The 13,835-nt window shown below is 43.5% G+C and overlaps 1 non-coding gene across 1 annotated transcript; it reads right to left on the reverse strand.

Moving 5' to 3' along the window:
- Positions 1-13,303: 13,303 nt before the first annotated feature.
- On the reverse strand, positions 13,304-13,433 carry LOC122447690. The gene has a single exon (XR_006271347.1). It is a non-coding gene; the product is annotated as a small nucleolar RNA SNORA31 (small nucleolar RNA).
- Positions 13,434-13,835: the final 402 nt, after the last annotated feature.

Consider the following 13,835-nt stretch of genomic DNA (forward strand, 5'->3'; position numbering starts at 1 on the left):
GGGTGGACCCCTCATGAATGGGATTAGTGTCCTTACAAGAGACCCCAGAAAGCTCCCTCACCATCTTCTACCACGTGAGGACACAGTGAGAAGATGGCCATCTCCAAACCAGGAAGTGGGCCCTCACCAGAACCCGATTATGCTCCAGGCTCCAGAACTATGAGAAACATCTGTGCTGTTCAAGCCACCCAGTTTATGGTACTTTGTTGTAGGAGCCCAGGTGGACTGAGACAATGCCATAATTTATTCAAATAGCCCTCCATCACTATCACAAGTGATACCTCAAAGAACAACTTTCTATATGCACTAATCCATTTGCAGTGATTATATAAGTAGAATAAATTCCTAGGAAGGAAGGTCATGGTCAGTGGTTATGTGCATTTGTGATGTGATGTGTTAGTTTCAGGGGTGCTTGTTTCTGTTCTGTGCAGCCTCCACAACAGAGGGATAGCAAAGTGTTCTATCTCTGCAACCTGATGGGTCAGAAAGAATTTTTGTTGCTGTTGTTTAGTCTCTAGGTTGTGTCCAACTCTTTTGTGCCCCTATGGACTATAGCCCACCAGGCTCCTCTGTCCATGGGATTTTATAGCCAAGAATACTGGAGTGGATTGCCATGTCCTTCTCCAGGGGATCTTCCTCACCCAGGGATCAAACCTGCATCTCCTGCATTGGCAATTGGGTTCTTTACTACTGAGCCACCAAAGAAGCCCGTCAGAAATAATGTCAGAGTGCAGTTCTTACTTGTATTGCTTGTATTCTGAGTGAGGAGGAGCCTCTTTTCTGTGAACCCTCTGATTATACTCCTTGCCAACTTTCCTTATAGAGTTGCTGTTCTTTTTCTTATCAGTTTTGGAAAACAATTCTTCAAGAATTTCTCACATTCCAGTATGGTCTGGGTCTTCTGAGAAAAAGGCATATTTGGGTGTTTTGGTTTTTTTTTTAATTGAAGTTTAGTTGATTTACAGTGTTGTGTTAGTTTCAGGTATACAACAAAAATGATTCAAATATATTTTGTTCTTCTTCATATTTTTCCGTAGGGTTTATTACAAAATACTAAATACAGTTGCTGTGCTATATAGTAGGAGTTTGTGGTTTATCTCTTTTGTGTATGGTACATTGCATCTGCTAATCCCAAACTCCTGATTTATCCCTCCTCCTCCCCTTTCCCCTTTGGTAACCATAAGTTTGTTTACTATGTTTGTGAGCTTGTTTCTGTTTTGTATATAAGTTCATTTGTACTATCTTTTAGATTCCTCATATAATTGAAATCATACAATGTCTGTCTTTGTCTGACTTACTTCACTCAGTATTATAATCTCTAGGTCTATCCATGTTGCTGCAAATGGCATTGTTTCATTCTTTTTATGACTGAGTAGTTCAGCAGCGGCCACAGGACTGGAAAAGGTCAGTTTTCATTCCAATTCCAAAGAAACACAACGCCAAAGAATGCTCAAACTACTGCACAATTGTACTCATCTCACACACTAGTAAAGTAATGCTCAAAATTCTCCAAGCCAGGCTTCAGCAATACGTGAACCGTGAACTTCCAGGTGTTCAAGCTGGTTTTAGAAAAGGCAGAGGAACCAGAGATCAAATTGCCAATATCCGCTGGATCATCAAAAAAGCAAGAGAATTCCAGAAAAACATCTATTTCTGCTTTATTGACTATGCCAAAGCCTTTGACTATGTGGATCACAATAAACTGTGGAAAACTCTGAAAGAGATGGGAATACCAGACCACGTGACCTGCCTCCTGAGAAATCTGTATGCAGGTCAGGAAGCAACAGTTAGAACTGGACATGGAACAACAGACTGGTTCCAAATAGGAAAAGGAGTACATCAAGGCTGTATATTGTCACCCTGCTTATTTAACTTATATGCAGAGTACATCATGAGAAATGCTGGGCTGGATGAAGCACAAGTTGGAATCAAGATTGCTGGGAGAAATATCAATAACCTCAGATATGCAGATGACACTACCCTTGTGGCAGAAAATGAAGAAGAACTAAAGAGCCTCGATGAAAGTGAAAGAGGAGAGTGAAAAAGTTGGCTTAAAGCTCAACATTCAGAAAACTAAGATCATGGCATCTGGTCCCATCACTTCATGGCAAATAGATGGGGAAACAGTGGCTGACTTTATTTTTCTGGGCTCCAAAATCACTGCAGATTGTGACTGCAGCCATGAAATTAAAAGACGCTTACTCCTTGGAAGGAAAGTTATGACCAACCTAGATAGCATATTTAAAAGCAGAGACATTACTTTGCCAACAAGGGTCCATCTGGTCAAGGCTATGGTTTTTCCACTAGTCATGTATGGATGTGAGAGTTGGACTATCAAGAAAGCTGAGTGCCGAAGAATTGATGCTTTTGAACTGTGGTGTTGGAGAAGACTCTTGAGAGTCCCTTGGACTGCAAGGAGATCCAACCAGTCCATCCTAAAGGAGATCAGTCCTGGGTGTTCATTGGAAGGACTGATGTTGAAAGCTGAAACTCCAATAATTTGGCCACCTGATGCAAAGAGCTGACTCATCTGAAAAGACCCTGATGCTGGGAAAGATTGAAGGCATGAGGAGAAGGGGACGACAGAGGATGAGATGGTTGGATGGCATCACTGACTCAATGGACATGAGTTTGAGTAAACTCCGGGAGTTGGTGATGGACAGGGAGGCCTGGTGTGCTGTGGTCCATGGGGTTGCGAAGAGTTGGACACGACTGAGCAAGTGGACTGAACTGAGTATTCCATTGTGTGTGTGTGTGTGCCTCTGTGTGTATACATACATGGATAAATTGATAGATAGATAGACCACATCTTTTTGATCCATTTATCTGTTGATGGAGTTTTACTTTGCTTCCATGTCTTGGCTATTGTAAATAGTGCTGCTATGAACATTGGAGTACATGTATCTTTTTGAATTCGAGTTTTCTTTGCTATATGCCCAGGAATGGGATTCCTAGATCATATAGTAACTCTATTGTTAGATTTCTAAGGAACTGCCATATGTGCTGTGTTGTGCTTAGTCGCTCTGCTGATGCTGCTGCTGCTAAGTCGCTTCAGTCGTGTCCGACTCTGTGCAGCCCCATAGACGGCAGCCCACCAGGCTCCCCCGTCCCTGGGATTCTCCAGTGTTCTGGAGTGTCCAGTGTCCACGGGATTCTCCAGTGTTCTCCAGGCAAGAACACTGGAGTGGGTTGCCGTTTCCTTCTCCAATGCGTGAAAGTGAAGTCGCTCAGTCATGTCCGACTCTGTGCAAAAGTGAAGTCGCTCAGTTGTGTCCAAAACTTGGCGACCCCCATGGACTCTAACCCGCCAGGCTCCTCTGTCCTTGGGGATTCTCCAGGCAAGAATACTGGAGTGGGTTGCCATGCCCTCCTTCAGGGGCTCTTCTCAACCCAGGGATCGAACCCAGGCCTCCCACATTGCAGGCAGATTCTTTACAATCTGAGCCACCAGGGAAGGCCCAGGAACTGCCACACTGTTCTCTGTATTAGCTGCACCAGTTTGCATTCCCCACCAGAAGTGTAGGAGGATTCCTTTTTCTCAACACTCTCTCCAGCATTTATCATTTGTAGACTTTTTAATGATGGCCATTCCGACCAGTTTGAGGTGATACCTCATTATAGTTTTTACTTGCATTTCTATAATTAGTGATGTTGAGCACCTTTTCATGTGCCTGTTGAAGATCTGTATGTCTTCTTTGGAAAAATGTCTATTTAGGTCTTCGGACTATTTTTTGATTTTTTTTTTAAATTATTGAGTTATATGAGCTGTTTGTGTATTTTAGAAACTAATCCCTTGTCTATCACATTGTTTGCAAATATTTTCTCCCAGTCCATAGGTTGTTATATTTTCATTTTGTTTATGGTTTCCTTTGCTGTGCAAAAACTTTTGAGTTTAATTAGGTCTCAATTTGTCTATTTTTGCTTTTATTTTTATTGCCTTGGGAGACTGATCTAAGAAAACATCGGTATAATTTATGTCAGAAAATGGTGAACCTTTGTTTTATTCTAGGAGTTTCATGGTGTCATGTCTTACATTTAAGTCTTTAAGCCATTTTGAGTTTATTTTTGTGTATCATGTGAGAGAGTGTTCTAATGATTTACATGATTTACATGAGGCTTTTCTGAACACCACTTGCTGAAGAGTCTGTCTTCTCCATTGTATATTCTTGCCGCCTTTGTTGGAGATCAACTGACCATAGATGTGTGGGCTTATTTCTGTTTTTTTTTTTTTTTTAAATTCTGTTCCATTGATCCATATGTCTGTTTTTGTGCCATTTCCATGCTGTTTTGATTACTGTAGCTTTATAGCATTGTCTAGGAGGGTTATGCCTCCAGCTGTGTTCCTTCTGCTCATGATTACTTTGGCAGTTCTGCATCTTTTATGGTTCTATATAAATTTTAGGATTATGTGTTCTAGTTCTGTGAAAAATGTCATGGGTAATTTGATAGAGATCACATTAAATCTGTAGATTACTTTGCAAATTTGAAGATAATTCAGAGAAATGGAAAGCTATTTTGGGTAGTATGGCCATTTTAACACAATTAATTCTTCCAATCTCCAAGAGCATAAGATAGCTTTCCATTTCTCTGAATTATCTTCAAATTTGCAAAGAATATATTTAAATTATAGACATCCTCGGAATCTAGAGACAGCATATCCCTCTGAAGAGATTTGAAGATGTAGCTCCTCAGAGATACCTTAAACTAGAGATATCTTCCCATTTCCTGCAGAGATTTGCCTACATTCCAGGTATGTGAGTAATGTGCTTATCCACAGGGAAGGATGGGGCGATATGTTCGTAGCCTTGTAAGGTCCTAATTTCTGCTGTGGTGCACCCCACTGCAAGCGCTGGGACCATCTGGCCCTCACCACATCACTCTGTTGGGGGTGGGGGATGGGACCCAGTGCAAGGTGCTGCTCTGGCCACTGTTTTTGCTGTGAGTGGTAAACTGTTATCTCTGACCTAGAGGTCTTGTGTCTTTTTAAGTATTTTATTTATTTACTTGGCTATGCTGAATCTTAGTTACAGCATGCAAACTCTTATTTGCAGCATGTGAAATCTAGTTCCTGACCAGGGATCAAACCTGGGCCCTTGCATTGTGAGTGCAGAGTCTTAGCTGCTGGACCACCAGGGAAGTCTTTTCATAAAATGTACATGGAACTGTGGTAGGCTAACTTGTTAGCTTGAAAATAGGGTAAGATTCTTTTCAGTTTCCAACTTAATATGTAGAAACTCCTCTGTCCATAATGTGGCGTGCAAAGAGTTTCATCTGTATTTCAAATAATCATACCAGGTAATTCTGAAGCAGGGATTAGACAAGGGTGCTACAGTTTTCAAGACTCAGCAAAATGCACATCTCCCACTGTGGAATCACACATGGGACATAACTTGAGAATCCAGAATGGGATAAGAAAAAGCCCGTCATGCAGTAGCCAATACAAAGAGCATAACCGTTAATTCTAGACACTAGGGGAAGCTAAGCATTTACACATGTGAGGTGCTCTGAAAAAGAAATATTTCACCATTAAGACAGAAGAGAAGCATTTTGCATTCTTTGCAATTAGGTACCTTCACCTTTGACTCCATTAGGGACTGCTGGGACCAGTGGCTTGTGACGAAAGCACTTCAGGAAGAAGATACTGCTCTCCTACAGACCACACATTCTGGTCTGGTTATCCACTTTTCCAAACTTAGAGACTGCATTTGAAAACAGGAGCCACACAGGGACATGTGGCTCAGAACACTCAGGGACTGGTGAAAGCTCACTATTTACTCCATCAGCAAATCTGGACGGAATGCCACCGGCAAAGAAGGGAGACTGGCAAAACCCCCGCCTTGATTTCAGGAATAACAGTGATGCAGAGACAAGGGATTCAGTGACTTCAGTAAAGTGGAGGACAGTTACCACACTGGAGCACTGAGGGTGGATGGAATGGTTGGAGGAATCAATAAACTCTTCCAAGATAAAATGCAGTGCAGTCTTCGAGAAAAGAAGACTTCAGTGCAGAGGGTCAGAATCACGCCACCTGCGCTCCCCCTCGCAGCGGAGGGTGGATAGTACAGAGAGGAAGGGAAGCTTGAACAGGTAAGCAAGTGGCCCAGCTATGAAGGGTTTTGTACAGAATTTCATTATACATTTATATTGAAGGAAATGGTGGGTGGCTTCCTTAAAAAAACAACTTTCCATTAGCATCTTCCCAAGTTCTACACCTAGATGTAAAGTGCATGCGTGCATGCTAAATTGCTTCTGTCATGTCCGACTCTGCAACTCAATGGACCGTAGCCCAGCAGGCTCCTCTGTCCATGGGATTCTCCAGAATACTGGAGTGGGTTGCCATTCCCTTCTCCAGGGATCTTCCCAACCAGGGATCAAACCCGCATCTTATATTTCCTGCATTGGCAGGTGGGTTCTTCACCACTAGAGCCACCTGGGAAGCCCCAGACGCAAAGTAGAAAGAGTGAATGCAGTCCCCAGCTAGCAGGGTTTTTGTTTTTGTTTCTTTTACTATAGATAACACTTTATTGAATAGATTAAATTTGTTAAGAAGATAGGTCTTAAGTGTCCTTACCCCCAAAAATATGGTGACCCAGCTGGCAATTTGGACACACCCTCTTGGTGAATAACCCTGTGGGAATTCCCTATCGGTCATTCCATCAAATGGGTCATTCTCACAGCCTTAGCTATGACTGAGAAAAAAACAGAAGTTGGTCTGGAATGGTAAGACTCTGCTCAACCCTAAAACCCTCAGGTTCTTTGTAAGAGTCCACAGCTTTTCTCACATCTTGGAGAAGAGCCAAATGTCAGACTCCATCTGGTCAAAGTTCACATTTGAACTTATAGTATACATGAGTGAATCTGATTATATATTGGCCAGCTGCCTACTGAAGAAGGCAATGGCAACCCACTCCAGTACCCTTACCTGGAGAATCCCAGGGACGGGGGAGCCTGGTGGGCTGCTGTCTGTGGGGTCGCACAGAGTCGGACACGACTGAAGCGACTTAGCAGCAGCAGCAGCAGCTGCCTACTATCTGCACAAGAGAACAAAATTCATTGGGACCAATAAGCCCCCTCCACTTATGGCCATCTTACCCTGCTCCACCTGCCTGGTTACCAGCTTCCAACAGAGCACACACCTCTCACATCCCCCGGAGGCATGAATGCAGGCAGATGGGGAGGGGGTGTAGGAAAAGGCTTCAGGCACAGGCACCCTGAGGGGATAGGACAGAATATCCAGCAAAATTACCACAGGATTTTTTTTGCTTTTTATTTTATATTGGAGCATGTTCATGTGTGCTCAGTTGCTAAGTCGTGTCCAACTCTTTTGCGACCCCACAGACTGTAGCCCTCTGTCCATGGGGATTCTCCAGGCAAGAATACTGGAGTAAGTTGCTGTGCCTTCCTCCAGGGGATCTTCCCTACCCAGGGATCGAACTCAGGTGGACTCTTCATCTCCATCTCCTTCAGGTGGACTCTTTACCACTGAACCACCTGGGAATAGCCAGTTAACAATGTTGTGACAGTTTCAGGTGCCCAGCAGAGCAACTCAGCCACACATATCCATCTATCCATTCTCCCCAGCCCATCCAGGCTGCCACATGACATTGAGCAGAGTTTCCTGTGCTCTACGGTAGGTCTTTGTTGGTTATCCATTTTAAATTTATCAGAGTGTACACATCAATCTCAAACTCACCAAGAAATAGCTAGGGCATTTCACACGTCCCACAGGATATTGAGAGAGGAAGCTCAGCAATAGCTGGAAGGGGTTTTGCACAACTCTCCGCTCCATAAACCATAGGGCTTAATAACTCCCTCAGAAACACAAGCCTCCAGGATGCTCTTGGGATGCTAAACTCTCTGCTGCTCCCACATTCACACTCAACCCTCCTCCTCCCTTGTCTGTGGAGCAGAGAACAGGTGGCACATTACTTAACCAACTTTCAAAAGCTTAGTCACTTTTGCTTTTAATAGATGCCAGCAGTTGGTACTTGCCATCCTGCTATTATAGCAACAACCAAGGGTACTGCCACCCAGCCCTTGTTCCACCTGACAGAATCCATCCATGTGGCGTCAGTACAGTGGAGGCTACACAGGATGGGGTGCTTGCAAGGTGATGGAGAAAGATATTATAACCCATCACACCAAGAGTTGTTGACTCGGCTTCCAATTTTGTACTTGCCATCTGCTGATATACACTATTCCTCCTCTGTGAGGTAGTCAAGAGGTATATTTTCCTTTTAACTTCATGTGCAATAACTGTCACCCTTTCACCTGCCAGTTTTCCCCCCTAGGTTGAATATTAGTTTAGATATCTGACTCAAACTATAAATTGGTGGTCCTTGAGGGAGACTTCCAAATTACTCAAGAAGGAAACTGCACGTTTAGGACTGCTTGAATAGATGTCCACAAAACACCAGCTTTCTCTGTGACCTGCCGTATTTCTACCAGCTGCTCAGGGAATAGTAGATTATGCACTTGGTGGAGTAATTTGATAACCCTGTGCTGTTGTCAAGACCGTAGGCAAACTTCGTTTGATAATAAGCTAGGGTTCTCCCGCTGCCTTTAAACATGAGGAAAATTGCCAAGTACACAACTAGACTTCTGGTGTCAAACTAAATGACACAAACTCGGGACTAAGCAATGTCTAGTTGCTCTATGAGGCTATTTAAAATACTGCAGACTTAAAAAAAAATTTGTTTTAAATTAATTTCTATTAGAAAGTGAAAGTTGCTCAGTCATGTCTGACTCTTTGTGACCCCATGGACTGTATTCTCCAGGCCAGAATAATGGACTGGGTAGCCTTTCCCTTCTCCAGGGGATCTTCCCAACCCAGGCCTACCGCATTGCAGGCGGATTCTTCACCAACTGAGCCACAAGGGAAACCCAAGAATACTGGAATGGGTGAGCCTATCCCTTCTCCATCAGATCTTCCCGACCCGGGAATTGGACCAGGGTCTCCTGCGTCGCAGGCGGATTCTTTACCAACTCAGCCATCAGGGAAGCTGCCAGTTTCTATTATAGTCGATTTACAGCATTGTTTCTGCTCTACAGCAGAGTGAGCCAGTTATACACATGGCTTCCCTTGTAGCGCAGTTGGTAAAGAATCTACCTACAGTGAAGGAGACCCAGGTTCGATTCCCGGGTCGGGAAGATCCCCTGGGGAAGGAAGTGGCAACCCATTCCAGTATTCTTGCCTGGAGAATCCCATGGAGAGGAGCCTGGCGGGCTAGTCCATGGGGTCGCAAGAGTCAGACGCAACTTGGTGACTAAAGCACCACCACTCTTTTAGATTCTGTCCCAATGTAGGTAATTAGAATATTGAGTAGACTTCTCTGTGCTATACAGTAGGTTCCTAGTACCTATTTTCTGTCAATCCCAATCTCCTGATTTATCCCTCCTGGCCTTTCCCCACTGGTAGCTGCAAGTTTGTTCTTTGCACCTGTGACTGTTTTGAAAATAACTTCATTTACGCCATTTTTAAAGATTCCACATATAAGCAATGTCATGGTATTTGGCTATTAGTTCATTCAGTGTGATAATCTCTAGGTCCATTCATGTTGCTGCAAATGGCATTGCATTCTTTTTATAACTAATATTCCACCGTGTATGTATAGATACACACACATATACATACATTATGGCATCTTTGTCCATTCACCCACGGATGGACATTTAGGTTCCTTCCATGTCTTCGCTATTGTAAATAGTGCTGCATTGGGGTGCATATATCTTTCCAAGTTTGTTTTCTCTAGATATATGACCAGGAGTGATATTGCTGGATCATAAGGTAGCTCTAATTTTATTTTTTTAATAAATAGTGCAATTTTTTTTTTTTTAATTGTCTTGGCCACACTGCACAGCATATGGGATTTTAGTTCCCCAACCAGGGATCAAACCCTTGCTCCCTGCATTGGAAGTAGTCTTAACCACTGAACCACCAGGGAAGTTACAATACCGTAATCTTTTGACGAGTGATTGTGGCCTTGGCCCTCTCCCAGTGAGCTACTCCTTTGGATATTTGTTTCTCTCTATAACCTTTAACACTGCACTACTCCAAAGGAAAAGTCCTGGAGTGAAGGACTTCAACATACACAAGTGAGTCGCCTGGTATGAATTCTCATTTCTCCTAAATTGTGAGTCATATATGCAAAAGCACAGCTTATGGTACTCCCCCTCCCTACTCTACCTCAAAGCTCAGAAAAGAGCACCACGCATACATAAAGGAAAACAGATGTCAGGTGTGCCCTGGGGCAGGAGTGGGGAGGTCACTGAAGGAAAAATTTTTGAGCAAGCAGTTACTTTGGAAAAAATCCCAACCCCTCCCCCAGGCTCATAGTTGGCATTTTTCTCACTGAATTGTATGGACTCCTGCTAAAACCACATCCACTTGAGGCTTTCAGTGATTTTTAGCAGCACAAATCCACGTCACTCAGTTGTGTCTGACTTTTTGTGACTCCATGGACTGAAGCCCGCCAGGCTCCTCTGTCCGTGGGGATTCTTCAGGTAAGTATACTGGAGTGGGTTGCCATTTCCTACTCCAGGGGATCTTCCCGACCCAGGGATTAAACCCAGGTCTCCCGCATTGCAGGCCAATTCTTTACCATCTGAGACACCAGGGAAGCCCACAGTGTACAAGCTCTCAAAAAATAAATTGGAATTTGCTGGTAGTTGAAAACATGCCCCCACAGTATCGGAAATCTGTTTTGGACAGCCAACATGCATGCAGTCCACCAAACCACCACTGAACCAAAGGATGGACCTGAAGGACTTCAGTGGGATAAATATAAACTACCAGCATTATAATCATTTTAAACTTTATCTGCAACATCTATCAAGATGGCTGTCACAGCAGCTGCTTTAATTCAATGAAAAGTGCATAGCATCTTTTTCTTGTGTATGTTAAAGTCCTTTAGTCAAGGACTTTTCCTTTGGAATAATATTAATATTAAAGGCTATAGAAAGAACCAAATATCCCAAGTAGTGCACATTTTTATACAGTATCCAAAGAAAACTTTTTCAGTGCGGTGATTTTTAAGTATCGTTCACAGCCCCAGACGGTCGTAAATCTAGCCCCAAACCAGCAAGTTGGGCCCTCAGTTCTTATGGACAAAGTCTGTGGTTAACTGGCACCAATTGCCACAAAATGAGCTTTTGCAAGAAAAGGCTTGTGGCCTACGAGGGGGTCATTAGCCAGACTTTTCTCATAGAACTAAGAGTTGTATGGTATGACCTAAATGCAAGTCACCAGTCAGTAAGACGTCGTGTCAGTTAATTCAAGTACCCTGGTTTAAATTCCATTACTGAGAGGGTTCTGGCTGCTAGCCCAGGTCGCAGCTCCAAGCACATGCACGCAGATGGTCAGAACTTTACAAGGAGGCTTTGTTATCAGGACTTTTTTCAAGTTGGTTGAGATTTTTGCTGCTCTTCTTGCAGTTTTGCCAGTGTAGTTGTAGTTATTGGTTAAACCCTAAACCCTGCAGTTCAGATGGAATTTACATCAATGCAACATTTACCAGTGACCTAGTTTTCTTTTTTTTTAATATTTATATGGCTACTCTGGGTCTTAAGTTTCAGCATGTGGGATCTTTAGTTGTGGCATTCGAACTACCGTAAGACGTCTGGGCCACCAGGGAAGCCCACTATGTACAAGCTCTCAAACAGTAAGTTAGAATTTGCTGGTAGTTGAAAACATGCCCTCACAGTAGCAGAAGACATCACTTACGGGATCAAGTTCCCTGACCAGGGATCAAATCCAGGCCCCTTGCATTGGGAGTGAAGTCTTAGCCACTGGACCACCAGAGAAGTCCCCTAATTAGATTTTAAGAAAATCATGTCTAATGGCTCAAATGAGTTACTTACATATCTATAGCTTAAGCAGACACACATGTAATAAAAACATGTACTGCTTGAATTATTACATCTCATGGGCACCGTGCTGCCTGAGTTTGATGTTCTCTTGAGCCAATCTTGTTTTCTTCCCTACAACTGAAACCCAACCCCTGCCAAGTCTACCATTCTCAGTCCTCATCTTACTTGACCCATTTACAACAGGTAACCCTGTGGACCTGCTCCTTCCTAAAATGCTGTCCACTGGGCCTCCAGGCGGCCTCTCCCTTGGTTTTCCTACATCAAAGGCAGTTCCCTCTTAATCACTTTGTAGGTTCATCATGTTGACCAATCTCTGCATTGGAGGGCTGAGTCCATCCCGTCTAGGTCACCTCACTCAGTGTTTTAGCTTCAAATGTCATACATTTGTCCCAGCAGACATCCTTCTAGACAACTTTGCTTTTAGAAAAGACGTAGCCACACTAGTACCTGATTTCAGAAATCGAACAAAATCCAGAGAAAATTTCTCCTTCTCTAGGAAAAAAAAGGTCACAATTGAAAACAGCATTCAGCATTTCTTTTGCAGTAGCCCTCAATAGACAGCATGCACCCCAGAACTACACTCAATATCTCTATATCAAGCTGCCATAGCTTTGAGATATGAGCATCTGTGCTTATCTCAATTACTGTCTTTCGTATTATACATCACTGTTCTCTTTGCTTTTACCTGGCCTCCCAGCACCCAAAATGACCCTTTAGATCAGATCACATCACCCTTCCACACACACCCTTCCCCTCTTGGGGCTTCTGTGTGATTTGGTTTCTTTTCCTGTGCACTTCTGTAGCTCAGGTCCTCCTGCTGTCTTGGGCCCAGCATCCTGGCCACTTTGTCCCCTGAACCTGTCAACCACACTCTACTTCAACATGCTGCTCTTTTGCCTGGCATGCTTCGCTCCCAGATACCCACATAATCTCCTTCCTTTTCAGCTTCCGCTTCCTAGACGTGACACAAAACACATGCCTTCTGATGTGTACAGTAAGTACCTACCACCTGTTATTCTTGCACACTATCTTGACCCAGATGACACCAACTAGAGAACGATCCAAAATAAGCCTTCTTAGGCAACGACTTGGACTCTTCACTTCCTATAGTCTCTATATTGCTATTCATTCTTCCAGCCTTTTCCATGCAAGCTCACAGCTTATGTTACTTCTCCCACTATGATTGTCACCTTCATAGCACTGACCCCTGCCTGAAAAGTCTCCCATTAGTACATTTCAGAGGTAAGTGGCCTCCTATATCACTGGCATGTTATCTACACTACTTAACAACAGAATGCTTAGAATTGCCCTAAGCATGACTGCAGTTTCCAAACAATTATTTAGACTGTCACCAGGGGGCACTACCAACCTGTCTGAGGCTCTGCACCGTACCACGGGCTCTGGATGTCACTTGGTTGTAAGGTTCCAAGTTTCGCCCTGTATTCCCCCATTCAATCTGGGCTGCCACAATCAAGACAGGCAGAAAGCGCGAGGATGTTTTTCTTGCATCTGTAGTGGAAACCTTAGCAGACAGTAACTGCTTCAGGTCTGTCAAATAGATGCATTTTCATATTGATACCCACACCTTTTTACAGATAGAGCATTTGTTTCTCTCTCTGCCCACCAACTACTCCACAGTCCATTTATAAACTTCATCTTTTCAAACAATGGCCCATAAATCTTTCCTATAAAGGGCCACATGGGTACCTCAGGGCTCTCAGGAGACCCTTAGATCTGTCACTGATCTGTTCTTGCAATGTCAGAACCAGGCAGTACCAGCCAATACAGGGCATGGTAGTGCCCTAGTAAAACTGGACACAAACTTTATTTTTTCATGTCCCATAAGCTATTGTGAACCACTTAAAAAATGTAAGCACCACCTTAGCCACAAAACAGGTGGTGGGCGAGCCAGTCTGTCATCCCTGTTCCAAGGAGTTTGACAGAAGTATTCCAGATGTCTAGATTTC

Source organism: Cervus canadensis, chromosome 9 (genome assembly GCF_019320065.1).
Source record: "Cervus canadensis isolate Bull #8, Minnesota chromosome 9, ASM1932006v1, whole genome shotgun sequence".
NCBI lineage: Eukaryota > Metazoa > Chordata > Mammalia > Artiodactyla > Cervidae > Cervus > Cervus canadensis.